The following is a 27,749-nucleotide window of genomic DNA, read 5'->3' as shown; positions in this document are numbered from 1 at the left end:
CCAGTTATTCAAATACCATAGCTGCTGATATCTTGACCTAAATGAAGGCTTGAAAATGTAGTCTTGCCATTGCTGCATTGCCAGCTGTTGCTGTCAAATCCTTTGTTTCATAAGATACAAGGAGCTCCTTTGTACCAATGGTCAAGCATGTATAGTCTGACAGTGGCTTTTGAAAATTCCTGAGCCTTCCCTTGTCCTGTGACCAACTAGAGAGCCTACCCAGTACGTTTCCGAGCACAGTTCAAAGTGTTGGTGCTGACCTTTAAAGCCCTAAATGGCCTCGGTCCAGTATACCTAAAGGAGCGTCTCCACCCCCATTGTTCTGCCCGGACACTGAGGTCCAGCTCCGAGGGCCTTCTGGTGGTTCCCTCATTGCGAGAAGCCAAGTTGCAGGGAACCAGGCAGAGGGCCTTCTCGGTGGTGACGCCTGCCCTGTGGAACGCCCTCCCATCAGATGTCAAAGAGAAAAACAGCTACCAGATTTTTAGAAGACATCTGAAGGCAGCCCTGTTTAGGGAGGCTTTTAATCTTTAATTGATTTTTTTATTTTATTTTTCTGTTGGGAGCTGCCCAGAGTGGCTGGGGAAGCCCAGCAAGATGGGCGGGGTGTAAATAAATTATTATTATTATTATTATTATTATTATTATTATTATTATTATTACCCAAAATACGTCAGGGGTTGAAGTTGGGATTTAAAACAGGCAAACCATAACATGTTTTACAATTGTGGTGTAGCCCCTACATGTGAAGGACGAATCTGCGTGGAGAAAAGGGATAGGGGAGATCCAATTTAGTTATTATGTAAATATACAAACCAAAACATCTTTGAAGTTCACACTTCTCTGAATTTTGCAATGAAGTTCTCTGGCCAAGTAAATGAATTCACTGGGGTAAAGTGTGCATCAAAAGGCATATCTTAGTAAAAATTGGATAGGAGGAAATTGCCATGCAAAACTGTGTGTGTCAAGCAAAATTGTAGTAAAGAATATGTATGTTATTATACTTATTGCTGATGAATTTTCAGAAGGACTTTATTGTTTGTTTGTTTCTAACACAAACTGATGTGGAAATCTGGCAAACTGAATTCAAGATGGGAAAATGAGAAACTGAAATGGACATATTCACCCAAGTCTTGGAAAGAAAAGAAAGACAATTCTAAAATGTTAACTGCCTTCTAAATTGGTTTGGGAGAATTCATTTGTGGATGTGCACATTAAAGGCGATGATGGGTGGTATCCAACCAAGTTTTACTAAGAGTAAACCCACCAAAATTATTGGACCTAACTAAATTATGTTCATTAGTTTCAATGGGTCTACTTAGAGTAAAATTAAGTTGCATGCCACCCATTGCTTTCAATTGTGTCACTCTGTATGCACCAAGAGTGACTAATGAGAAAAGTTTTGAAAGGAGACAAATGGTGCTGTATGTAGGGAGGACACAGGAGCCATCGTACCCCCCTCCCCAGAGAGAAAGGGACAGATAAAGGACAATACATAAAGCTAGTGATGGTAAGACCAACACCAACACTGAGTTAGCTGGACAAAAAGATAGCGCTTAAGCCTCTGAGCACTAAATATTTATTGCTATGGATCAGGAGAGCAAATGGACAAAGACAGAGTTTCTGTATAAATCACAGGATTATTTTTCAAAAGGCAAAATTATAAACCTCAGAGATCTGAAGCCTCCTTTGTTCTTTGTAGTATTCAGGTTGGTTCTTAGCTCTGTCTGTGCTTGCTTGATTTATGTAGATGCACTAGCACGGGAAAGTAGGGCAAAATATAATAGTATTCATGTTCATAACTCCAAGTCTGTCCCCCACCCATACTTTGATAAAGAAAGCATTGGTTGTGCTTTACACTGGGCTTTCTGACTGTCTCATACACCACACCATAGCAGATTTAATTATCTAATTTTGTGAAAGCAAATGCTCCGGCAACAAACCACTTAATTTATTTACTAAATAATGGCAAATTAAGGGTGTAATAAGAAGTGAATTCTTTCCCCCCTCATACATTCCTTTAATGCAACTTACCAGCAAAGGCCAAATGTCATGAGCAATTATGCAACATATCAGAAGTGCAAATTCCAATGGAAATAATTTCAGTCTTTTGAAGTATTCCCAGAAGGTATTTTGAAAATATTGGGCAATAAACATTTTCTTTTTTTTCTCATTAGCAAATGAACATTTATTGGATTGCCCTTTCTCGCTTCTTCTTCTTCCTTTTTCATCGCCCCATGAAATGGATTAAGACTGCAATCCAACACCCACCTACTTGCAGTAAACCCTATTGAACTCAATGAGGCCTGTTTCTGAGCAGCTGTGTGCATGAACTGACTTAAAACAAGCAACTCAAGTCATTTGTTTAGGGTGATATCCAATTGTGGAGTCCCCCTTGCACCCCACACTTCCACTCCCCCCCCCCCAATAGTGCTCGGCACAATGCAGGGTTTGGCTATCCTGCAGAACAAATTGAGAACAAATTCAGAAGACAGGAGAGTCCCGTAACATCTGCATTATATTTTGCCCTTATTTATTAGCTATATTTTATACAGTGGTACCTCGGTTTAAGAACAGTCCGGTTTAATAACGATTTGGTTTACAAACTCTGCAAAACCAGAAATAGTGTCTTTGTTTGAGAACTTTTCCTCGGTCTAAGAACAGAATCCAAATGGTGGAAGGGCACCAGCGGTTGGAGACCTCATTAGGGAAAGCGTGCCTCTGTTTAAGAACGGTTTTGGTTTAAGAATGGACTTCCAGAACAGATTAAGTTCATTAACCGAGGTACCACTGTACTGCATAGCCAACTGTGTTCTCTCAGGCAGTTCACAGCACATTAATACCAAAAACACCACACCAAGCTTACCAATAAAAGAATCCTAATATTTAGACACACTTTGAAGCCTAGCTCCAGCACTGCATTTCCAGATTACTGTCTTCAACAAAAAGAAGAATGAATGTGTTGCTTTTAACTGTACTAAAAAGAAGATATGGGATGCGGGTGGCGCTGTGGTCTAAACCACTCTTGGGCTTGCCGAACAGAAGGTCAGCGGTTTGAATCCCCACAATGGAGTGAGCCCCCGTTGCTCGATCCCAGGTCCTGCCAACCTAGCAGTTTGAAAGCATGCCGAAAAGTGCAAATAGATAAACAAGTACCGCTCCGGCAAGAAGGTAAATGGTGTTCCTGTGTGCTGCTCTGGTTTCAGTGTTCCATTGCACCAGAAGCGGCTTAGTCATGCTGGCCACATGACCTGGAAAAACTGTCTGCAGACAAACGCCAGCTCCCTTGGCCTGTAAAGCGAGATGAGCGCCACGATCCGAGTGTCGTCTGCGACTGGACTTAACTGTCAGGGGTCCTTTACCTTTACCTTTAAAAAGAAGATACTTTGCTAGGAATGCTTCATAAAGAACATCATGGGATTTTCAGCTCTACCTGAATATTCTTGTTGCATTCTGGAATATACAGATCAGCAAATTTGCAGTACACCTGAGAAACTCTATGGAGACTGGGAGAAGTACCCAAGGTTTTAGGGAAGTCCATTTGTCCATGTTGTGGAACTCAACAATACCTCTAAATTTAAAGCAGAGGGAAGAGTAAAATAAAAACATCTCTTTTGTTCATTTAATGCCTTTCCCCTTTGTGCTGATTCTGCAACTTCCATGGGTGCAATCTGTAAAGCCTCTGACCATAGCACATATTTTTCCTGTGGTTTCTGAAGGAAGGAACATAAGGCACAGAGATTTGGGTTTGATCAAATCATGTTATATCAGTAGAAGAAATGGAATGTTCAGGTTGATGAGGAAAATGTCACCCTGAAAATAAGCAGAGCAGTATGATAATATTACTGCTCAAATGGCCCTGTAGAAATAAGGGGGGTGGGACCCATTTCACACAATAGCCAAAAATGTATTGTGCCTTAGTCACCTCAGAATAGCTTGTGGTCAGAGGCTTTACAGATTTCACCCATGGAATTTGCACCCACTTACATACTCATTCATGTTTTAAACCACTCTGAGATCTATGGATGGGGGGTGTTATACAAACTTAATAACATAAAACAAAACAAAACAATTAAGTCCCTCTCGTTTCAGGATCTGTCCTTGGAGACAAGTCCATGCTCTCATTTCATGGCTTTCCCCCACACTGTATCCTTACTCTTTTTCATTAAAGTGGAAGCAGATTTCATGAAAAAACAGCAATATACACTTCTTCCTACAGTATATTTATTTAGGACAGATTCATAAAAAAGATACTGTAAGACTGATAGTACAAGGATACTTCCAGCACAATATGTGACAATTTGGAATTTTGATTCAAGCGTGTGGGGAATTATCATCAGTGATTGTTGATTATGATACATTAAACCTCTTTGTCTGATAAGGGTGGTTGTCGTCTTCTGTTGAGACATTAGCTCAGCTGTCAAACTATTGTGGTTCTTGGGCCTTTTCACTCGTCTGGAGTTTTGTTTGTTTACATGTACCAAACAGAAACACTAATAAAATAATTTTAGTTCCCAATAAAATGAAATTAGAAACTGGATAGCATTTTATAGTTATCCAAGGGGTTTTGTTGCAGGAACAACTATCGGTGGATATTTATGACATCTGTAGTTATGTGTTTTAGACTCAAACATTGTACCCTAACCTCACCTCTCTTCCAAAAATCTCATAATGCTTGTGTGTGCTCATTTTATCTTCTGTTTGACAATGATAAAATGAAAGTGTGGGAGAAGGGTTGCTCTTTCAATGAAATATGGAAGTACAGCAAAGAAGTATCTCCATGGTCATTATGATATATTATTTTGTAAAGGTGCCAGGCTCTCTTGACAACTCAATATACCAGGAAAAAGATATTGCAAAAGGTGAAAAACCTTACATAATGTTGGCTGGAGACCTCTGAAAGAGAAGAGCAGCAGCAGAAATAGCTGGCATTTAATGAATCCATCCATCAGATATATGTCGTAAATTTCATTAAGAAATTATTGAGCATAGGAATGCAAATTGTCATCTGTCCTAGTCTTTAGAATAAAAACAGGCTGGGCATTTCAAGTGGAGTTCATCTTTCTCTCTGTTCACTTGTAAATGCAGAATGAAATTAAATTGTTTTCAGTACTTTTGTTATCATAAATGTGACACTCTCACAGGAAAAACAAAAATCTAGAAATGTAGCATAGCAAAGGATACCCACAAAGTGATATTTACCAGGAAGATCCAAACACAAATGTCTCATCTTGGTTTACAAGTTGGAAAATGCATATACTGGTAAGTATTCATCAACTATGCAGAGCAACCTGAAATTTTCATAGTAGTCTGCTCCATTCAACCGTGGGGGGGGGGGAGCGGTTTGTGGTCGGCCACGTGGCCACCCACTCTCCCTGCCTTTCTTTTGCCTTTGCGCTTTGCGCGTGGCTGCCGTTCTGCTTGCCTTTGGAAACTGCCCGCTCTGCTCCCTCTCCGCTGAGAGCGTGGCTGTGTATTGTGTGTCTGTGGGAGGAAGCGACTGTAGGGGGGAGCGTCATTCGGGGGCTTAATTTGTTCCCTCTCTGCCTAGTCTTGCCACTTGCCTTTTAAAATTCCCCTCTCTGGTCTATGCTCTTTTGTGGCAGCGGCAGAGGTGTCACGTTTCTTTGTTCAATTAAATTAATATTAAGGGGTAAATTGCCCTCTCTACTCCAATCCCTGTAGAGGCACGTTCCTTTTCATTAAATTGTAAACATTCAACGGGAAGATGTGTCAGCTTCGCTGCCGATCTCACCCGCGCCACCGAGGGTTGGCCCAAGGGGCTCGCCCTCCCCACCCTGTTTCGTGGTGTTTAGCTCTGCCACTTGCCTTGGAGCGCTGCCTTTCCCCCCCTTTTCCGCAACAGGTCTCATCATGAGTCTGCAGCTCAGCAGTGCAGCGGCAATTGCCCTCATAGCCTCTTCTTTAAATCGCCTGGCTCTGACTGTAGTTACTGTTACTTTTAATTTGATGGATTCCTGTGAAGAAGAGTTTGGATTTGGATTTGATATCCCGCTTTATCACTACCCGAAGGAGTCTCAAAGTGGCTAACAATCTCCTTTCCCTTCCTCCCCCACAACAGACACCCTGTGAAGTGGGTGGGTCTGAGAGACTTCAGAGAAGTGTGACTAGCCCAAGGTCACCCAGCAGCTGCATGTGGAGGAGCGGAGACGCGAACCCGGTTCCCCAGATTACGAGTCTACTGCTCTTAACCACTACACCACATTGTGCCTTTCTTTGAGTGAGGCTTCTCTTACTTTTAGCTTGTTATGTTAGTGTGTCCTTCTTTTAGCGAGGCTACTGTTGCTAGCAATGGTGAGGTGGAACTCAAGTTGGTTTGCATCTCCTTGCCGGTGGTTTACCCCTACCAGACTTCCTGCGCATTGGGCAGGAGTCAGGTATAGCCTGGTCTATCCAATTCCCAAACCAATTACCGCTCACATTCTGTAACCAATAAAGTTGTGGCCTAAATTTGCCCAATAACATTAACCATATATTCTGTGTCCTTGTGTCTTTATTCATCTTCAAGGGGGTGGTTGCGGGGACTTGACACGCAAATATATTTATTAGGACAAACTGAAATACAAAATCAATGTCATATAATATCATGTGACAGAGAACCCTTCAATGGAATGAGTGCTAAATTAAAAAGGGAGAAAAAGAACAGAGAGGTGGGGGAGAGAAACCATTGGGGCTCTCCTTTTATTTATTTTATTTAATAGCCACTCTTCAGCTTCACAGCTTCAAGGGCAGCTTACAGATGATCTGAACATCTTTTTGAAAATGTGAAAGACAGTAGTTATCTGAACCTGTCTCTAGCACTAATTGGAACCCACGGGTCTCCAGAAAGCCAGATAACAGAAGTAAAGAAAAATGTGGTGGTACTTATTAGCAAAACTGAGATATGTTTTAGATAACACACTATAAAATAAGCCATAGCAGGGTTTTTAAGCATTCAAGGAATATAAGCCATACCCCGAAAATAAGACATAGTGATAGGCGCAGCAGCAATGCCGGCCGCGGCAGGAGGAGGAGGAAAAAAATAAGACACCCCCTGAAAATAAGCCATAGTGTGTTTTTTTGAGGAAAAAATAAATATAAGACATGTCTTATAATATGAGAAACACGGTAGCTCGCGGACCCCTGGGGGTCCCCGGACCACCTGTTGGGAACCACTGATCTACAGTATCGTCGACACTGCAGCTCTCCAGTCTTTTCAGACAGGGTTCTTCCCTAGCCTTTTCCTGAGACCCTTTGGGCTTTAAAAAAAGTTGACTGTGAAACTATGGCCCTTCCCCAATCCTGTGACTTCCTGGGAGAACTGTCATGTGCCTTCAGGTGGTGTCAGGCTCAGGTTCAGTTTGGCAGGTGGAAGAGGGTGAAGAAGAGGAGGAGGTTGAGTTGCTGGAGCTGAGACTGGAGGAAGATGCACCTTTTCTTTCCGTGGCTCTCGAGGGAGAGGCAGGGATCCCAGGCTTTCCCTCTCCTCCTGTGGAGAGGAGAACCTCACTGAGAGCTGAAGAGGGCACCAACCAGCCACTGGGGGTGGATGAACAGGAAGCGGAAGGGTAGGTCACAGTGTAGTCACCCAGGATCAGGATCATAGCTGACTTTTATAGACCTGCAAAACTGACATTCTTGCAGGGCATCAGGATCTCATTAGTAAGCTCGCTTTAGCAGCTTGGCAAGGGGCTATGGGAACGCATTGGAACAACTATGCAGCTCCTGTGGCATTCTGAACTTTTGACCTTTGTTTCAGATGCTTCAACTTTGCTTCCTGTTTCCAGCCATTCCAGGAGCTTTGGGGCTTTGTCTGCAGCAAAGCCTTTATTTTCCTTTGCTACAAGAAAGATCTCTTCCATACTTTCTCCCAAGTAAGAGTTTCTGTTGTCATGTTTTGGGTGGCAGCCAGGATTAACAACCTCTGATGTATGGACAACTCAAAAGATGGCAGCAGACTAGAGGTATCTCTACAAAGGAAGGCTCCACATCTTAGTTGCTATTTAATGGAACTATAATTAGCTTTGCTCAATTATGCAGGATAAAACATGTGATTCTTTTTTTTCCTCAAGTAATCATGTAAAATTAATGTAAATTATGTCGACCAGAATGTTCTTGTGCTCAATAGTTGTACAAAGAACATCATTGTGTCCCATTCCATTTAACAGTCCGCTGATAGAAGTGTGTGAATCTACCTCACCTCCACATATGGTATGGACAGAATAAATATAATGAAAAAGTTAGTTACTTGAAGTTACAACAAGAATCTAACTTCAGTAATTAATCTCTGGATGATTAGTTTGCATTCATGCTCCCAGTTACGTGTGTGTGTGTGTGTGTGTGTGTGTGTGTGTAGCCCAAGTGGTAGCTATCTCTAGAGAGCAACCATATTATGCTTGTTTCTGCTACAGATGCTCAGTTAGTGAGCAACCCACTCCCACACCGCAGGCACTAAATGGTTATTCACAGCTGGTAGGTCAACACAAATTACCTGCAAAATTTCATGGCAAGCCATTTCTTTCACAAAAATAACACATGCAAAGATAATGTGCACTGCTGGAGGAGAAAAAGCTAAGAGCTGTGAAACACAACGCTGAAATTCTCTTTTGCTCTTCTGTGACTTAATTTCATTATGATGATGATTCATAATATGAGGATTAACCTTTGAAATTCACGCCAGTGACTGACAGGCCAAAGCGTTCCCATACCAGGTAGTCGAGGACAGACTTGGAGCTGAATGACTAAGTCATTCTTCTTTCTCTGGGTCACACTTTTAGAATAAAAAAATTGCTTGAGCCAAATTTTTTATTGTTAAGAAATATATTGGAAAACATAAAGAAACAACTCCTAGCAGTGCTTGATTTATAACACAGAATACAACTATTTTATTCTCCTCCACATGCAGCTGCTGGGTAACCTTGGGCTAGTCACACTTCTTTAAGGTCTCTCAGCCCCACCCACCTCACAGAGTGTTTGTTGTGGGGGAGGAAGGGAAAGGAGAATGTTAGCCGCTTTGAGAGACTCCTTCGGGTAGTGATAAAGCAGGATATCAAATCCAAATCCAAACTCTTCTTTATAATATGACCATGGGACATCCAGAAAGTATAAAACAATGCAGCTACGGTACATAATAACATGAATCATCCCCAAAATATAATTATAAACGAGTCTTCTCCAGCACTCTGTTTGAACTGTGATTCTGGATCACAGCTAGGATTGTCCTCAGTATCATTTGATGCCCTTGCTGTCATTTTGAAAATATATCTATCCATATTCTGCAATATATATATATATATATATATATATATATATATATATATATATATATATATATTGATACTATACTAGAGTTAAATGTTTCTTTGGAGTAGGTTTAAGCTGGCTGTACCATTTGACAGTATTTTATGAAATTACCCCTTTGCTCATAGTAGTTTGAATTGTTATAAGCATTCTATGACACCATGGCATTTCAGCCAATGGCATGTGGGATATGTAGGCAACTACATGGTTTTAACTTACTGTATATCGTAAGCTGATAAACACTATCAGACATGAACAGCTTTCACATAATCCATTTGCAATTACAAAACATACATTCAAAAGCTGCCTGAAAGTATAAAGGGGAGCCTCTTTGCTGCAGCCATGTGGAAGTGACAATGCAATTGAAATTAACAAAATGAAATTCAGTAGGAAAGTGTGGCACTTAGTCAATCAAACAAATGCACAGACATAGGATGGGGAATACTTGGATTGGCAGTAATACAGGATATCAGGATTGCAGTCAGTTGGAAACTGAACAGGAGTCAGTAGTGTGATGCATCTGCAAAAAGGGTAAATCAAACCATGGTCTCAAAGTCATGGGAAGTAATACTTCCACCCCATCTGGAGTATTGTGTCCAGTTTTAGGTGCCAGATTTCAAGAAAAGTGTAGGGAATTTGAATACATTCGGAGAAGGGCAATGAAGGTGGCCAAGGTATGAAAAACAAGTCCATTGATGTTCTATCAAAGACTGGTTAACCACCTGCTGGGGATACTCTGGCTCTAGATTTATTTATTGCACTAAGCACAAGACTGCACTGAATGAGGTATACAAGGAGTTAAAAAAGATAACCAAAACATCATTCAAGAAAGATCCGGAAATATTTCTTTTGAGTATGCTAAGTGATGAAATCAAGGTTGAAAATAGATGTGTGGTAATGTATGGTACCATAGCCGCCAGAGTCCTAATCGCACAAAATTGGAAAAGTGATAAAATTCCAAATATAAAAGATTGGCTATTGAAAGTAGTGGGATATAAAAATTTGGCTATTAAAAATGGGATTTCAAAAGGATTGGGCAGGGAAAAAGCGGGCAAAAATTGGGAATCCTTCGAATCTTATATGAAAAATAAGGTTGGATAAGCGAATCTTGTGGCAGAGGTAGGAAGGGCAAGGAAATTAAAGAGAAGGGAAAAAAAACCAAATCGAGTATGCATCAGAAGAAAGAAAGATAATCAACATATAGGAATGACTGGAAGTCATCAGGGGGAGAGGGCAGGGGGAGGGCAGTTAGCAGTTAGCTTTTTAACACTAATGGTCAAAATGATTTAGATTAGAATTTGGGAAAATAAGGGGCCAAGTATGGATGACCTCCGGAAAGAACTGTATGATTTGTCTATTCATATCTGGCCCTATCATAAGTTTTTATGTTCTGTTTGACGATTAAGGTTTTGTTATGTCAGTCAACTTTTCTATCTTTGTTACGTTATAATTATGATTTAGATATATTATAATATCATTACATATTATAATATTATTCTGTTTAAGTTATTGTTTCTGTTAGTTTTTTCTTTTTCTTTTTCCTTATTTTTTTTCCCTTTATGTTAATGTTATATGTGTAAGTGTATGTTTGTAAGTATATTGCTTAAATAATCATCAATAAAGTGTATTTTTTAATTAAAAAAAAAGACTGCACTGAATGGCCTGTAAGTCCCCCGTACAGCTCTAATTCTATATGAGCTGCCATATTGAAAGGACTGTTTCCAAATAGGAAATTTGGTCGCACCAAAAAATGCATTCTCCGTGTGACTAAGCCATGGAGAGTGATTTGGTGTGTAGGATATTTTAGCATTGTGAACAGATATCAGAACCAAGGTGTCAAGGATTACCTGTGGTTGTGGAGAGGTGGCAGATGTGACCTGGCTTGGGCGGGGTCGCTGACTGGCTTTGGAGCAGCTGGGGGAGGACAACACTTCCTCCTCCTCCACTGGCCACACTGACTGCTGGGGCTTGCCTGTGATTGTAGCCAATCGTGTGAGCTTGGGGGTGTGGCTCAGGGAGCAGACCAGAGGGAAGACTTGGTTTGCCTGGCTTCCCTCTGGTCCACTCCATGGGCATATAAGAAAGCCACACCTGGGGGCTGCTCACATTCAGGGCTTAGTCTCCCCACCCACCCAACACTCTGTGTGGGTCTGTCCGAGGGTAAGCAGGCAGCCCCTGGTTAAGACCTTGGTATGGAACGTTTCAGTTGCCATATTTGGGGCCAGGGAGGAATTTGTTTGCAAACAAATTGGGCCTGTCTTGGGGTTTTGCCTTCCTCATAGCAATCACTGCAACTTGATGGTGGATAAGGCATTGGGGTTCATCCTTAGTCTACTTAGATGCAGTCCAAACCCCTACCAATCTAAGGAATCAGGGTGTCCCATTAAAAGGATACAGGGTGGAGGTACAACTGTCCAGATGCCCAGAAGGGGACCAATGGGCCATAGCTCTACCTGGGTGATCTTGAGCAGGGTCGTCCTGATTTGGTTTGTGTCATAGGGTGACCCTGCCGAAACAATCAACCAACAGACGGGTTGGTTGATGCAGGATGCATACCCAATGCCTGCTCCAAAGCACGTTGACATCTGTAATCAATAAAGTTGTGGCCTGTTTAAATACCAACTGGTTGTCCTATGATTATTGCAATTTGCCATGCCTAGGCCCCATTGAAGTCCTAGACTTCAATGCACCTGGGGCCTGCAGTGTAACAAGTAGGGGAGTGCCAGCCCTAATTTAACCATTGGAAATTTATTTGGAATTCATTCATATACATACAGGGGTCTAGGATTAGGTTCAGTGACTTAATTATTAATTAACACTTCCCCCCACTCTACTCAACTTCTCATCCTTTTAAGATATATGCCAAAATATCTGCCAAACTAAAGAGTGCCCCCCCCTTTCAAGATTAGGGAAATTACTGCTCCTGATATGGCTTTGAGTAATATGGATTTAGAGTGCAGAAATCGCTTTAAAAGAATATGATTCCCATCCAGCTTAGTGACTGCCTCGATCGAATTACCTTCATGACTTAGTTCTTTTTGCATCCAATGAATTTAACTTATCCCTTTGTGAGTTCACAAGTAGAATCAGGGTGAAGTGGCAGAAAGAATGTCTTCATTTTGGATTCAAAATCCTTCAAAACAAAATTAGAAAGGAAAAAAACCTAAAATATTTGACTGCTGCCTGTATTGCAATATGAATTAAACCTTATTTGATCTATATTTGTAGTGGGAAATGCGTTTGCATCTCTGACATTCTCTCTGTATGCAAGACTTATTTTGCCTTTCCTCTTGGCAAATCTACACTTTCACCCAAAGTGTCCTGAGCAGCGTAGTTTGAGTGTGCTGAGAATTTTCTATTAGAGACTCCTATCTCCCTTCCTCAGAAAGAGGAGCTATTAGATCTTTCTAAGCCATTGGTTAAATACAGCTTACAAATATGTATGATACTTCCTGAAACCATTCATCCACATGTTGTAGATTCCCCCCCCCCCATCACTAAAACAGACAATTTCATGTTATTTTTTAATTACTTCCTTGGTTTAGTGATATGGAAAGAAATACATTTTTCTTTATACAACTTCTTTCATGGATGAAACATTAATGGTCCTCATGTGGGGAAGAATGTCTGTCTCTAATCAATCTCTTAGGGACCCAGGTGGCGCTGTGGTTAAACCACTGAGCCTAGGGCTTGCTGATCAGAAGGTCGGCAATTCGAATCCCTGTGACGGGGTGAGCTCCCGTTGCTTGGTCCCAGCTCCTGCCAACCTAGCAGTTCGAAAGCACGTCAAAATGCAAGTAGATAAATAGGAACCGCTACAGCGGGAAGGTAAACGGCGTTTCCATGTGCTGCCCTGGTTTGCCAGAAGCAGCTTTGTCATGCTGGCCACATGACCTGGAAGCTATACGCTGGCTCCCTCGGCCAATAATGCGAGATGAGCGCGCAACCCCAGAGTCGGTCACGACTGGACCTAATGGTCAGGGGTCCCTTTACCTTTACCTTTAATCAATCTCTTATCACTCTGTCCAGCAATAGTTTGTCCTATGACATCAGAAATGAAAATAATGGGTTAAAAAAATGAGCTGAGCACATAGCTTAGTACCTTGGATATTTGAGTGGATGAGAACAGGAGTGGGGCAGGGGATGTAAGATTTGAGTTATGACTTGATCTGTAAAGAACAGGAAGACCTAAAGTATCTCAGCTGAATTCCCCTCTCTAGTTGGAAAGATCTGTTCTTGAGAAGAGACATTCCACCCTGTTCAAATTTTCTGTTAACACCCATTTTGGGACTTGCCTAATATTGGGTGGTGGGTTTTTTGGGTGTGTGTAGTGTTTTGAAGCTCCAACACTGGCACCTGTATAGCACAACACACTGAACTTTGTAAGCTCTGACAACCAGCCTAATGCTAATTAATTCTGAGTAGACATGCTTAGGATTTCTGTTTGCCACACTCTCCTTCCTTGCATTAAAAGGAGAGGTGGACTCTCCTGCATGTGGAGGTGATTTGTCCTATAGTGAGGAAGTGGATCAGGCCATTTAAGCCCACTCCACCCCACAATCTCACCCAGGGGTCAGCAAACTTTTTCAGCAGGGGGCCGGTCCACTGTCCCTCAGACCTTGTGGGGGGCTGGACTATATTTTGGGAAAAAAATATGAACGAATTCCTATGCCCCACAAATAACCCAGAGATGCATTTTAAATAAAAGGACACATTCTACTCATATAAAAAACATGCTGATTCTTGGACCGTCCGGGGGCCAGATTGAGAAGGCGATTGGGCCGCATCCAGCCCCCGGGCTTTAGTTTGGGGACCCCTGATTCTCACCTCTTCTCATTAAGACACCCCTTTTGTAGTTTGGGCTCTGCTAATTGCCTTCATTGAGGGGACTAAGTAGGATTCTTGGGGGTGATGCTAATTGGCCCTTGTCATGTTTTTTTCACCTACTTCGTTTTCTGAGTGACTGGAGTGGTTGTTTGAATTTGGCTATTTGGCATTTGATCCAGGTGGGTGAGTGAGTGGATTCTGGAAAATATCCAACTAATATTGGAGTCAGAGTGGTGTTTGGGTTGGGGGAACCATGCTAGCGATTCTGAGCAATGTTCACTATCGTGTTGTTGTTGTTTTAAAATCCATGCTGATTAATGGGACAACTAGACAACTAAACATTTACAGCACTCAGTCACAACTGAGATGTCACAGGCATATTTGTGCTTCTTTAAAGGTAATATAATAATAATAATAATAATAATAATAATAATAATAATAATTTATACCCCGCCCATCTGGCTGAGTTTCCCCAGCCACTCTGGGCAGCTTGCAACAGAAAAATAAAATACAATAATCGATTAAAGATTAAAAGCCTCCCTGAACAAGGCTGCCTTCAGATGTCTTCTAAAAATCTGGTAGCTGTTTTCCTCTTTGACATCTGATGGGAGGGTGTTCCACAGGGCGGGCGCCAACACTGAGAAGGCCCTCTGCCTGGTTTCCTGCAACGTGGCTTCTCGCAACAAGGGAACTACCAGAAGGCCCTTGGCGCTGGACCTCAGTGTTCGGGCAGAACGATGGGGGTGGAGACGCTCCTTTAAGTATACTGGACCGAGGCCATTTAAGGCTTTAAAGGTCAGCACCAACACTTTGAATAAGAAAGTGTTAGTGACAAACTTTGATTAAAAATGCTGTACGTGTGATGCTACTGGAAAATGAAGATGAAGTCCTATCTGACACCTTTAAAATAAAACTTGCAGAGAACTCCACATGCAAACTTGAAGCATGAGCTTTGTCTAGACAAAAAACAGAAGAAAACAAACAAACTCAGAAGGTTTAAAGATGTCAGAAACAAAGTTATTGAGGGACAATTATAGCCTTCAGATGCCTCACTTCAGAAACATACATGATTCAAGGGAACAATGATCTGCCCTGGTGATCTGTCACATATCATTATGTGTTATCTAACAGGTAGCCATTGTGTACTTTGATACAAGTACCAGAATAATACTGACAGTCCTGCACTCCCCCCTAGTAGCTGAAGAACAGTGGCTATGGTTCCACTATAGTCTTAGCCTGGCTATCTGTGAATGAGGCAGAATGGTTTTGACATATATTATTCCATCCCAATAAACCTCTAGTGTTTTTTCCCCTCACAGCCTTCAATGCAGAGAGAAAACTCAAGGGGAAAAGAAGTATTGTAGTTGCAATATGTCCTTCCACTTTTCAATTACAAATAAGATATGGCCAATGAAACATTTTTTCCCCCTAAAATGATTCTGTACTTAAAGAATATGTTAAGGCAATATATGATTTAAGGCTACCTAATAGTTTTGACCAGGAAATTTGCAGCTGGTATATGGATGCATTTCAGTGGAAGGGAAACATCAAAAAGAAAACTGAAAATAATGTAATTATCTATGTAATGTTCATGGACTTAAAAGCAACGATAGTGAATATCGCTCATATTTGCAAGCATGGTTTACATTCCTGATCTCAAGCAAATGTGAGTTAAGGCAATTTGCTGCTTCCATTTCCGCCTGTGTGTCAATCACCTGACATCGCAACGACCTCAGGTGACCCATTCTTCACTGCACAATTCAAAATCAAACTGTTTCAAAGGCTCAGCTTGCAAAAGCTGGTCACCAGGCCTTGTGAAGTGTTCAGCGTTGGACTTTGCAATATCCAATGATCAGCTGACGGTTGATCTTGCAAAGTCCAGTGTATAGTGCTTTGCAAGACCTGATTGTTGAGGCTTGCACATAGTTCTTCAGGCTTTGCTGATTTCCTGTGCCTGTAACCCCCTCTTTTGGCTGAGCCACAGCTTTACCTTTACCTGACATTTATGATGTCAGGTATAGGGGAAATGGACATGGCTTGGTCGAAGTGGCCTCGCAGGCCGAATGAGATGACCTGGTAAGACATTTCTAAGGCCTGTTGAGGCTTATAGCCTGTGGAAAGCCCTCTGGACTGAATAGAGAGATCTGAGGTTCCTACCTGAATCGGTCTGTGCCTGAATACTGTCCCCCAGGCCTCTATATTTGACCCTCACTGTGGGTGTGGGTGTGTCCTGATTTGCCCTACTGTAAACTTGGAAGGTATGCATACATTAGTGAACCAAAACTGCCTATCCGCATAGAATCTCCAAATGGTGCAAGGATTTATTTACAGCATTTTGGGGAAAAATGTTGTAAGTATGCTAATAAACCCATGAAACCAAAGAGCTGAGTCTATTAAACTACTAAAAATCCACAAGGACTTGTGAGAAAAAAATAGCAGAAGTATTACGGGGGGGGGGGGACCACCCACCACCCTCTACTTTGAGACCATTTTTGTTTAAAGCTCTTGTTTCCCTTTCCTATTGCCCAGCCCCACCAAGTTATGCAGCCTTTTCCATTGTTATACTTGACAGGGCACTTTACAGACAGAGCTCTGAAACAATATTAGACTGTCTAATATTGATGTGTGATGTGGTAGCAAGACTTGAATGCAAGCATAATGAAAAGATTGTGAGCTTTTAACCTTTATTTCCTAACAGTTAGAAAGCTGAGTTTCATGAAAAGAGGCATAACCAAGACTGTTTCATTGACTAGCAGAATATCAGTAAAATCTATTACCACTTAAAGCCAGCAGGCAAACCTTGGGGAAGCCAATAGATTTGCCTCTACAGGCCCTGGAGACATTCAGAAGTCAGTGCACTATGAAAGATGGAGGCTGTGCAGTGCTTACAGGTTAAAACACTGGGCCTGTTTTAGCCAGACGAACACTGAATGAGAAGACACATTTTCAGCAGAAGTCCTTGGGATGAATTTATTAATGGTATAAATAGTAACATAGTTTGAAAAAGTACCCTTATTATTCTTATTCTAAAAAATTCTGTCTGAAAATAACAATAAATCTTGCCTGAGTGATGTGATAAGAACAATCTTCAAACTGCAGATGCAAAGACAATATAAATAAGTAGTAGCAGCTTTGAGTATCAGAGAAATCAATGAAATCGTTTGCATCCATTCCTTCCTATCACATAAGCAGAAAAGCAAGACAGGTGTCTGTGGATCTAGACTTGCATAAAAGGATTCACTGAAAGCACAGGTGGTCAGGTCATGAGCTTCTAACTGTGGCCAGTGATCTGCATTCCTCAGGTCAGGATCCATATTGTCTCAGCCACTCAAAGAGTTCTCAGACAACTTTCTGATATAGCAAAAGTAAGGAGGTATTGTAGCAGAAGCATTCCAACAAATAATAGTTGTATCTCAGGAGAAGACTGTACTACATTCACAAGATCTTCACATGCAATAAGCCATAGGATTATATCCAAGAAATTGTCCCACTTTGTGCAAGGATGTCCACTTGTGTGAACTCCCCCTCTTTCTCCAGAGCTCATTCTGCACTCTCACACACCCAAAACTGTTCTGGGTCCCTTCCCCAAAACCCTCTGGAACAGAATGCAGAGGCACAAGCTGAAGCCCTTGCACAAACAGGACAACTTCACTGCATATAACCCAAAGCAACCACAGCAAATGCCTAGACTTCTAGATGCAGAAGGAAGGATCATAATTAGTCTTTATTTTTGGTTCATGTCTCTTTTATAATTGTTTCTCTTACAAGAAAATTCCATTTCATTTCCACAGTAATCTGTGAATACACACACACACACACACACACACACACACACATATAGTATGCAGGAAAATTCATGTTTAAATATGCACTTAACTTACTTTTTCTTGAAGAATGCACTTTAATGTACTTTTGCTTGAAAAACAAATTCCCAAACATATTTTCTCTCAAGATAATGCACATTTTGTATGGGTCTTTTGAGCCAAGAGCCATGTGCATTACCAGGCTGCTTAGGCACTGAGTCTGGCAACTGTTGGTCTTTTGCTCAGTATTGGGTGTGCTTGAGCCCCAAGATTGACCATGTACATACATCTCTCTCTGTGTGGTTTTTAAACCAACCAACCCCCAAAAGCCACCTCTTATCTTTTGCTTAGTTGACCTGTGCTCTTCCCGCTTTGTTCTGTCATTCGGCTTCTAAACAGCTCTGTTTAAAATGAAGCTCTGCATCCCTCCACTCACTGTAATGCAAAATCTGAAAATGGCTGTAACATTTTCCCCATGTGACCATGTGGATCTCGCAGAAGCCTCTCCAGAGCGAATTAAGCCTGCCAAATTGCAGGCATACTAGCTTTTTGTAGAGGACGTAAAAGGAATTCACTTTCCTCTGTAACCCCTTATGGTGGTGGTAATGAGAAAGGGGGTTTGTCTCTTGCTCCTCCTCACTGTAAAATGATTAAGGGGCAACTGAGTACAGTGTATCCTTGTTTGTACCTTTTTTCATCCTCAGAAATTGAAACAACGGCCTTTCACTTTTGATGCTTGGTCCTCTGGCTTTCCAGAGTTTGACCAAACTGCGGGAGGCAGTGCAAGACAGGAGTGCCTGGCGTGCTATGGTCCATGGGGTCACAAAGAGTCGGACACGATTAAATGACTAAACAACAACAACCTCTGGCTTTCCAAAACGTTGTCTGAAAAGTTCTGAAGAGCTCTGGAGTTCCTGTTTTGTTAAAGCAGAGCAATGTAGGAATTAAAAGTCAAAACTTTTTCAGGATAAACATCTCCCCTGTTCCATTCCGCTATTCCCCTGGAAGTTGGTTCTGTTCCACATGCCTTGTAGAATTTCTAATACCAATGCCGCTTCCTCAGTTTTGAATTCAAGTCTCTGCTGCTAATATACAAGTTACTAATATACAGAAGCACACTGGAGCATCGATTAAAACACCAGGCAAAAAGAAAGCGAGTGTAGCTGGGATTGCCACTCGCTCAATATTTTAAACACTTCCATACTTGTGTGCCTCTGCAACAATGTATGTATGCACAACAGCCTGAACAAAAGCAGGAAGCAAAATAAAAGAACGGTAGATCAATACATGTGTTAATGCTGTCCTCCTGACATGATCAGGTGATTTGGAAAACCCCAATACAGGTATGTTTCAAATGGGGAGGGGGTTGTGGGAAAGACACCTTAGCATAAGGACTTAAAAACATCTTCGGAACTTTTCCACATGTCACATTGCTGGCATGCCTGTTTTGACATATGCATGTTCCATGTGGCTTTTGCAATGGGGCACCTATATGTGCAGGCATCATTTTGCAAGCATCAGGCTGAATGCATGTATGTCAAGGGGGTGGAGTCAGAGGCACCTGTGACACTGAGGCGAGGCCAGTGGCATAGTCCTATTTCCCACTTTATGTATGCACTAGCTGGCCCGGCCACGCGTTGCTGTGGGTCATACCTGTGATTCCCCCTTTATGTATGCATTGTGCAGGTTGGTTCAAACCTTCCATTTGAATGAGAGTGGTTTAAACACCACTTTGTATTCTCATACAATTAGCTCACACTAATTCCACTTCACCTGTGGTTGTCCGATAAGAGAGTGATAAAACCCTGGCCTTTTCTTAGAAATGCCTATAAAGTGTTGAATTAATACAGCGGTAGTTGATTAAAACAGTGGAATCTTTCTTAGCAACAGAAGGAGGATGATAGGAATTTGGAAATTGCTCGCCCTTCCTAAGTGACCGTATGAAGGCTGGCACAATTGCCAGGATTTTTTTTACTGCTAATGCTTCCAACAATTCAAACAGTGGGCTTGACTTACTCTTAAAGGCCAAGAAGCAAGCCGCCTGGTTTTTCCAAATGTGCCATTTTCTCAGTGGATAACAGGGGTCATTTGTACAGTTCAGCACTGCAAAAGGCAGGAAGCCCAGAATATCTTGTTCAGACAATTAAGAAAGGGGGGGGGGGAGTAAGAAATTAGTCAAATGAAATTACTGAAACTAGGCTGCCATCCTAAAAACACACTTACAATATTATAGGCCCTCTGATTGCTGGCACGACGTGTGTCTTAGGACTGGAATCACAACCTCTAGAATATCATTCAGCAGATAACCAGGGCTAACAGCTTTGCAAACTCCAACAGCAAATGCAGTAATAGATTAGCAGAAGCAAAGCTGCCTGAGCAACATAATCAATATGAGAGTTCAGTTCACGTCATTACAAATACCACCGAGGTTCTTATTGATGGAACTGGGCCAGGGACTGCATGAAAATATACTAAACAACTGAATTTTCATCAGATGAACGAACTAGTCACTTATAGAAATCAATATACATCTGGACCTTTACTGTAACATGGAGAAACATATGCATAGCCTTGTGTAATATTGGAGCTACTAATGAAGGCACTAATGAGCTGGGACTTATTTGGAGGCATTTTCCCCTGTAGGGTTGTATCCGATGGCACTGCTCAGCTTCCGAAAGTGGAAGCAGGAAGCCTCCAGCACTTGCCCCGATTAAGCCCTGGAGGGTCCCCCAACCCCGAGGAGCACTATTGGACAGAACCAATAGTTCTACTGGAGAGTATGATAGTGAAACTGATATCCATCTACTCATGAATCATCCGTTTGAAGCTTCTCAAAGCGATTTCACAACAAACAATGACAACCATACAAATTATTATTCTTATTGATTTCATTTCTATCCTGCTTTATATTTTTAAGAAATCTACATCTATATATTTCAAAGCAATTTACAAACAAGTATGGACATAGGATATTTCCATTATAATTATTTTTTATTAAGGATTTTCTTGGGTTACAAAGGTAGTGCAATGTCTCATTTTTTCCCCTCCCATGTATCATTTTTACACATCAATTTTACTTGTTGAGACATTATGAGGAAGGGGGGAAAGAGGTGGGTGGGATGGGGAATTTGGTGTGGTGGATTGCCGATGTTTCTGTTTTTCTTGATATGACATAGGATATTTCACTCAAGTTATTTTCCCTGACTGTCCCCAGGACTGAAACAGCATGGCTGAGACAAAACATATAGAAACTAAATTTCGTTTCTAAAAACTGTCAAAACAACCAAATCAGAAAGGCAATTTAGACTGCAATCCTATATACCTATCTACTTGGGGGTATGTCCCAAATATTGATTTCTGGAAAGCTAACTTTTCAGGTTAGTAACGTCAGGAATTATGGTCACCCAGAAATCAGCTGGTGTTTTCACAGACAACATAGGAACTTTACAGAGTTCATTTACTTTAGCAACACACACAAATGGGGAGGGGGTGGGAGGAATAGATGTGTGCTAAGAGGTAAGCTAGCACTGCCACATGAAAATTGTTATCCTCATAACTCCAGAGAAGTAATGAAAATGTCCACCGGTCATTCCATGTTCTGTTTTCACATATATTCTATTTATAATTAAAGAAGGTTCAGTAATCTACAGGAATAGCCCCACCATGTTCAGGTATTCATATAAGGTAGTATAACAGGTGAACTGGGAGCAACTGAATATTCTAAATTCTAGTTTCTTCGTGGCTCCCAGTTTGGAGAGGATACTGTGCACTTCTGGTACCCCTCTTAATTCAGTGTCTGATGAAGAAAAATATTTGCATTTATAAATTTAAAAGGTGGAGATCACATGCCCCCAATGTGAATGTTACTGCAGATAAAAAATTGATGGTTCCGTGCTTCTTAAGTAATTAACAACTAATTAAAAATATCTCTACTTCATCACCATGAAACTTCTACTTCACTAAGTTTGCTAAATGGCTCTTCTGTGATTTTGTTAACTGAACATTGGTGTAATTAACAAAAATCAGAAAAGAATATGTATATTTAAATAGTAGCAAAAAACACTAGAAGACTCTGGTTTTTTTTTGTTTTTTTGTTTTTGTTTTTATAAAAAACCATAAATATTTTGCTCTCTCTCTCTCTTGGAAGGCATCAATCATGCAAAACATTAAATTTTAGAAAACTATTTTCATCAGAAGTATGTGCTATCCACAGAGGCTTACATAGATGGGTAATAAGTTTTTAAAATGCTATGTATCATTTTGCTTCTGCATATAAAAATGTAATAATGTATGTATATATATATATATATGGAAGGTTCCATTTGGGAACAATTTGATTTGTGCTTGTAATGCAGTACATCGCCCCCCCCCCACACTTTTTAATTTTTTTTCCTCCATAAAATGAATGCCTTGCTTCACCTTTTTGATTTTATTCAGAGTGGTGATTATTTGTTTAACTGATTAGGTTTTCATTTATTAAACTTATATATTGCTCTCCACTAAAAGAAAAAGAAAACAAATGATCAACCGAGTTACAACCAGATACAATGATAAAATCACATAAACATATTAAAAACAGATTTAAGGAACTATAATATCCCCACAATACTGTAGACTGTACATCTGATATTAGGAATCAATGCAGAAAGATTGGCGTACTCATTTTATAGAATAGGAATGGGGAACCTGTTTGTCTTGCAGAAGATCATCGGACTACAACTCCCATTGTTTCTGATCACCATCCATGTTGATTGATGCTGAGGAAGGTCAGTAAGGCATGCAGTATTGTGTTTATGATTGGAAGAATTCTTCCAAATCAGCAGACATTTACCATTCTTGGAATTATGGAACAGATAACAGGTGCTGAATCCATACAATGAAAGGTAGATTTGTGCTCTGTTCTTTACAGTGCTGGATGTATTTTTTCCAGAGGTACCACCAGTGAAAGTTGTGGGACTATTTCAGAGGCAAGCTGTTTTTAAAAAGTCCATTACATATCATTTTCTACCCCTTCTGTCCCGCTAAGACATTTCATTTTTGGGGAATCTGCAAATGCGATTCAGAACTGCAGGAACTTTTAAATGAATGCTTTTAAGGCTGGATATCAGAGGAATTTAGGATGAAAATGTTAGCTAAAAAACTCTGATGTCGTCCTAATGGTCTGATGAAAAAGATTCTAAAATTCTAAAGGATGAAAGGGAACCTTTCCTCAGACTGGAGTGCGGGTTTTTGTTTTGTTTTTTTAAAAAAAGACTTACGGGGCAAGTAAAAGGATAGATTTCCAGATCTCTCATTTTCAAAAGCACTAAAGTTACTTTTCATTTAAAATGATAGTTTGTGAAGTACATGCCATCCTTTCCTCTTCTCTCTGTTGTGCACTCTCTCCGATACACACAGATCACATGCCTGACATGAAGCGCTATATTGTATGATGATAAATTCTTCCCCATAGTTCTATTTTAAAGAGCCCCAGTCAACCACCACTGCACTTCTGCACTGCCAAATCTATACTCCTTATCCTGGTTGAGAAAGAGGGAAAGCAGGGATTTGAAGATAGACAGCAATGATTATGGAGATAATTCCTTTAGAAACTTAAGATAGATTTGCATGAGGCTCTTAGTAGTTTCTCATCTACATACTAACACTTTCGCTTCAGAAGCGCTATATAATTAATTAGGGCCAGCTATACCATGGGTTCTGCAAACTAAGGCCCAGGGGCCAGATCCAGCCCAATTGCCTTCTGGATCTGGCCCGCGGGCGGTCCGGGAATCGCCACATGGATCGACGTGGGGATTCTGATTGTTTGGGCTGTGCCATATCCCCCCTCTCCTTCACATACACTGTGGCAGCGCCTCCTCCCTCCCTCCTCCTGGCTTCTCCCCCCACCCTGCCCAGAGGATTTAGGGGGCTGGGCTTTGTTGAGCCACAGTTGGCTAAGTGCCATTTTAAGCAGCCCCACTCCAGAGCCAGCCCCTTTCTGCCGCTCATCGTCCCTCTGCCGCTGCCACCACCAGCCCTTGCCGCTCGCAAGGCACAGGTAAGCAGCCAATGGGGCTCGTCCGGTGCTGTGGAGAAGGGAGGGAAGAGTTGGGTGGTTTCCCCCCCCAAATATATATATAGTCCAGCCCCCCTGAGGGACAGTGGACCGGTCCCCTGAGAAAAAAGTTTGATGACCCCTGAGTTAAACCATTCACCAGACCAGTTGGTTTCTCTTTAGAGGGAGCTTTAGTAAGAAACAGTGACACCGTTGAAACAGTCAAATTATGCAGCAGTTCCTGGTGTGTCTAGCAGTGGGCAGAAGCAGCTGTCAGATGTGGTATAATGGATCAGTTTTTATTTTTGAAGTAAAGGGGATAACAGGCTAACATTGGGGCAAAGGGGAGACCTGCCAAGTCTTTGCCCTTCACTTAAGGATCTGCCTAGTGACAATACCCTTCCAGAGAGCATATGCAGCGATCCATACTGATTAATTTAGTGGCACAATCCACTGACCCAACTTGCAAGGATAAGGGAAATGGTCGCACCCTGAGTTCAAAGAGCCAATCTAACCAGCATCCCTTTTTAACTGAGAGATCAATCATCAAGTGACACACAGGTAAGTTTCCAGATATGATTATCTTGAAGGTGTCACCTTATTTTGATGTTAAGATGAAGCCCTAAAGACAAACAGACAGACATATATAAACAATAGAGTTGGAGGAAACTCTAGATAAGCTAGATAGCAGTTGAAGCTACCACATTTTAATGTAAAAGGCCGTTAAGTTTTAATACAAACAGTGTGCTTTCACTAGAGAAAAGATGGGAGGGGTGGCAGGAAAAAAAATCACATTTCCCCCCCTCCAAATGTAGCTTGGCACACATTTCATACAACGGCAGCACTGGTATTTTGTAATGAAGTATGCAGCTTTATCAGTATGCTCTTTGTTGTTGTTTAGTCGTTTAGTCGTGTCCGACTCTTCGTGACCCCATGGACCAGAGCACGCCAGGCACTCCTGTCTTGCACCGCCTCCCGCAGTTTGGGCAGACTCAAGTTGGTAGCTTTGCGAACACTGTCCAACCATCTTGTTCTCTGTCGTCTCCTTCTCCTTGTGCCCTCAATCTTTCCCAACATCAGGGTCTTTTCCAGGGAGTCTTCTCTTCTCATGAGGTGGCCAAAGTATTGGAGCCTCAGCTTCAGGATCTGTCCTTCCAGTGAGCACTCAGGGCTGATTTCCTTAAGAATAGATAGGTTTGATCTGTGGGGAACCTCTGACCTGCAGACCTAATTTGGCCCAACAGGGCTTCCCATTTGGCCCATGAGGCCATTTTGGCCATACCACACCCACCTGTCCTATACCAGGTATGGGGCAGGTAAAAACAGTGCTAGGCAGGTACCACCAATCAGTTGATTTATGACACTTGCAAAGCTGTGGTCTCTTGACTAGTGCTGACAACCAGCTGATTGCTCACCAGAAAAACTCCCAAACCCCTGATTAACAGCAACACAATTAAGAACACCATGATTAAGAACAATACAAATGAATTGAGCAACACAATGGATGAAAGAAGATGTACACTAATACAGCCACACTTGCCTTACTTGATGGTCAAGGTGGCGTCTTTCCAAATATTTCCAGAGGGCCTGAGACAGAACATAAGGAATTGAATCACAGAGTGAGGTGTGGGACATTTTATGGAGATGGAGAAACACACAAAAATGAATTTTACCACGTATTTCTAGGTCCATCAATTAGCCTTTTTTCTTTTTCTTTTTAAAGCAAATGGCAAGTGAAGCATTTGCCATTGAATCTGATATGTGGCAATTCCTTTCCCCTTTTCTATATTTCATTACCCATATTAACATTATTTTTCTCTCCTGTCTCTGCCAGCTTCAGTGTGCATCTAAAGGAAAAATAATAACAAGGTTCAGAGAAGTTACTGGAGGCAAAGGAGGTCCAGCAGCGCCCCCTACCCCTACACCCAATCGGCTCCTAGGATCATATCCTTGAATTCCACACCCCTCATATGTTGCTGGAACAGACCTGTGTGTGTGTGTGTGTGTGTGTGTGTGTGTGTGTGTGTGTGCTTTAATGCCATCACATTGGTTTGAGCATTGAATACTAACATTTTAAAACAAGTATACTGTGAGCATAGCATAAATCTCAACCAACAGAGAGAACAAAACAGTACCCTAAAAGTAACAGCAGATGCATAGAAATTAGAACATCCACAGCAATTATATAGGCTTCTAAACTTAGGTTGTTTTCACATGCAAGGCTGAAATGAAACCTGGGAAGTACATTAAGACTATAGCCCTATGTATGCTTATGTTTAAGTACCTCCCATTAGATACAATGGAACTTACTTCTTAGTAAACACCTGCTTCCATTGTATCTCTTCTGCAATAACAGCAGTCGTACATAGCAGAAAAAAATTATTTACAGTGGTACCTCTACTTACGAATAACTCTACTTATGAATGTTTCTACTTCCGAATGGAGCTCCATCCGCCATCTTAGATGTGGTTTAGATAGGATTTTTTCTACTTATGAATTTTTAGATAGGGTTGCTTCTACTTACGATTTTTTTTCTCCCAATGCATTCCTATGGGATTCGACTTACAATTTTTTTCGACTTACAAATGCGTGTTCGGAACACATTAAATTCGTAAGTAGAGGTACCACTGTATTAGTCTGAGAGGGGTTATAGGGATCTGAGCATCGTCATTTTTTTTCTACTGTGAAATGGGTATTTTATGTTACCCAGGCCTATTTCATAGCTTTTCAAATGTGACTCTGGGTTGGAAAGGGTAGCGGAACCCGAAACATACATGGCATGTTTTTGTTTTATGCACAGAAAAACAAGCAAAGGCTATGAAATAGAATCATCTATTTTGTTAGCATTGCATTGGGACATTGTAAACCAGTGCTGAACATTCTGATCTCAAATCTGCCAGAGACAGGATAGTGGGCTATATGGATCATTTATCTTATCCTCAAAAATGTTCTAAGGCATGTAAGGAAAGGAAGAAAACCATGACATTTAAAAACAGAGAATACAAGATTCCATCTGCCAAATTATAGCCATGGTGTTGCTGGCATTGCAGTACTTCATGATCATTATCTGACGAGGAAATAGTGAACCATTATAATGTGTTTTCCAGGCAGCACTACGAAGAGAAACTGAATTAACAACTGTTTGAACTCAATAATGAAATCAAAGGACAATCTCTAATTTCATTTCTTGCTAATTTATGTTGCTGCATTGACATTAAGGAAGGAGCTATTCAAATTTAGCTTTGATTTAGTTTACTTCTAGAGAAATATTTCAATGGTAATTTAATGTTTTTATCTTCCCCTGTCCTGTGAGGGGGGAAAGAGTCATTTCAATCCAACTCTGGCCTTATAATATTTCGCTCCGCCTGAGCTAAGTAAATGGACTTAGATGGGCATTCAGTCCAATTCCTGTATTTGAAGGGGGGGGGGGAGGAGAGACACATGAATTTCACTTAGAAACCACAGAGGGTGATGTTGGCTTCAGTTTGCTTGCAGTCCCAAGTAACACATGTTCAAATCTTTCTAAGCAAAAAAGCAATTCATTTGCATTGATTTTCAAGCAATCTTTGTCATGTGAAATGCTCCTCATTTTTATTTTTATTTTTAAAGCCAGAGGGGTTTTTTGTGACAAAGTTGATTCTGTATTAAATCACAGTATGCATGGGTCTATCCTGGCAGAGATTTATAGCAGAAGATAGGTTTGCATCTACTAGTAGATGGCTGAATGTTTTCTAGTTTATTGGCAAGAATTTATGACTCGCAGTAATAAAATGACACCCACCCTA

Source organism: Zootoca vivipara, chromosome 3, assembly GCF_963506605.1.
Source record: "Zootoca vivipara chromosome 3, rZooViv1.1, whole genome shotgun sequence".
NCBI lineage: Eukaryota > Metazoa > Chordata > Lepidosauria > Squamata > Lacertidae > Zootoca > Zootoca vivipara.
Note: the sequence above shows the minus strand (reverse complement) of the source record.